The following is a 2,547-nucleotide window of genomic DNA, read 5'->3' on the forward strand; positions in this document are numbered from 1 at the left end:
GGGCATTAGGATAAAACATGCAGGAACTACTCTCTGTCTCTTTCTCACATCTCCTTTTTTCCTAGCAACTCAGCCCTTCTGCCTAATGCTCGCTGCTAACAGCTTAGAGGGATGGAGAAGGACCACAGTTAGAGGAGTGAATGGTCCACTCTAAATGAGGCCACGTGATCCATGGTGGGTCTGGATACCTCTTGATTATATCCACAGTGTTGTGGCTTCCTAGACCTGTCTTAGCTAGCTGTTCAAAGAATGTTACCCCCAGCCAAGGTTTAAGTTCACAGAGCATTGACCCATCCCCTAACAGGCTTATTTTCTCTAGCTGTGCATTCAGCTTCCAAGTTAAGGTGACCTGCCAAGCTGGAAAGAAAATGGATCAGCAAAAATTAGACATTTGCCAAGGGTACCCCTCCTCCACCACAACCACACACAATTGTGAGATCTAGGGTTGGACTCCCTGAGGCTTTCTGCTCTAGTGGCTTTGGCAACTCAGAGAAGCACAGACTGGTGAGTTACAGGACTATGGACCTTAGGAAGACTTTGAAGTCTTTTGGAAAAAGGTCATCAATGCCAACCTTTGCTGTTGATGGAGAATGTCTCCAGCAAGACGACTATGACTTTCTCACACAGTCGTCTTGTCAGAGGTGGCTCCTGTCCTTTGCTCTCCATACCCCCCCCTTTTTTTTTTTTTAGCATAACAGACCTCAGTGGCCTCCACGTTTTCCACTGTAAGGAAGTGGGTAGACTGTGGCTGGTCCCTTTCACAGCAGGGCTGTCCTCCCCAACAGAGAAGTTTTCAGATGAACCGACAGTGCAGATTTTTGGTTCAGTGTGCAAAGGAGTTCCTTATTTCAGTTTTACTATACACCCACCTACATAATATTTTTTGGTTCTCAGAATTTCAGAGCCATTAACCTCCAACCTTAAATCAGGATTCTCATAAAACTTTCCTGGGGCACCGTCATAAAAGAAACTAGGTCTCAAAATATGACTGTTTAGTATACTGTCCTTGTCCAGGAAGACAGATTGACTAATTTCAAACCCTGAACTCACATGTAGTTGCTAAGAATGGAAGTGGGGGAGAAATAGGGGAGAAAAATCATACACATGCCATGATACACAAGGGAAAATTTCATCTGGATTTCCCCCAAATATGGAATTATTCAGAAATAATTCCAAGGGCTTCTCTCTTGACATTCCACCATGGTGCAGGTGCACATGTTTTGAATGGACTGAATGGATAATTTATTTATGCAAATATGGGTTTTTTTGCACAGCTCCGATGGATGTGCTTGTTAACTCTTGGATATTGTTTCTAGGGGGTGTCTAGATATGTTCTTTCCAGAGGTGTGAGCAGATCCAGAATCCTTAATTTCTATCTGGAATACATTTAGGGGCAGAATCTGGTTGACTAGCGTTTCATGTTACCTTGAGACACTCTCAATTGTTTATGAAGAATGGGTATGAAATAAACTAGAAATTGATGGCAGTTTGTGCCCTCACCTAGATTCCACTTGATCTTCACATTCAGTGCCTTCATCATCACACTGGCTTTTTGATCTATCCCTCTATCATTTCTGGATCCAGATGCCTATGGTCCTCTTTCTGTGGTATGCAGCCTGCCCAGTGCTATTAAGTCTGATGGGAGGCAGAGTGACCTTTCTGTCAAAAGAATCTCATGATTTCCCGGGCAAGACCAAGTCACAACCTTTCCAATGGGCTTCCCCTCAACTCATATTCTGACCATTTAGCTTTTTAAGTATTTGACATTGAATGGCAGGGGCAGAAAATTGTCATATTAAGATCCAGACCTGTCTTCCTATTTTATACTTCTTTCATTTCAACTTTAGCATCCGTTCTTCCAAGAAACAGCCACATTCCTAACTACCTTCCAGAAAGGAGCACAGTTTTCCATGTCTAAGTAAGATATCATAGTCCAAATTTCAACAAGCTGTTAAGCTCTTTTTTGGTAGAGGGTTGTGGTTGAGAGATCTTGTTTTGGGATGACACTGACTTTGGCCTGAGCTGCCATCAATGGCTTTACTGTGTGACCTTGGTCAAATTATTTCTCGGGCTTATGGGGCTTAGTTTTCCTAATCTGTAAAATAAGAATAGTAATAGCCCCTTTCTGATGGAATTTTATGAGGATTAAATGAGAAGTTGCAAATTAAACTCTTAGTCTAGTGACTAGGATAAGACATGGCTGAAACTTGGTAAAGGTGAGTAGTCATTATTACTCTCTGTTTTTCCTAAGACTTTTCCGGTTTCACTCCCTTCTCTTTTGTCTTTTGAAACATAGAGAGTTTGTTTTCTGACCACTGTGTCTGACCTCATGTGTCACTAAGGGGATTGCTTAAGATTCAATGTACTTAGAAGAGATAGTAACCATGTCCTGAGAGCCTGCCATGTACCAGGCACTTTGCTAATGCCTTATACAGTTTCTCACTTAGCCTCCTGCAGCTCACTGAGAAGTCAGTATTCCCAATAAACAGATGGGGAAACTGAGGCCAAAACTTTAACTAGATGTGGTAAGGTTGTCCTGGCTCTCTC

Source organism: Crocuta crocuta, unplaced genomic scaffold, assembly GCF_008692635.1.
Source record: "Crocuta crocuta isolate KB4526 unplaced genomic scaffold, BGI_CrCroc_1.0 scaffold384, whole genome shotgun sequence".
NCBI lineage: Eukaryota > Metazoa > Chordata > Mammalia > Carnivora > Hyaenidae > Crocuta > Crocuta crocuta.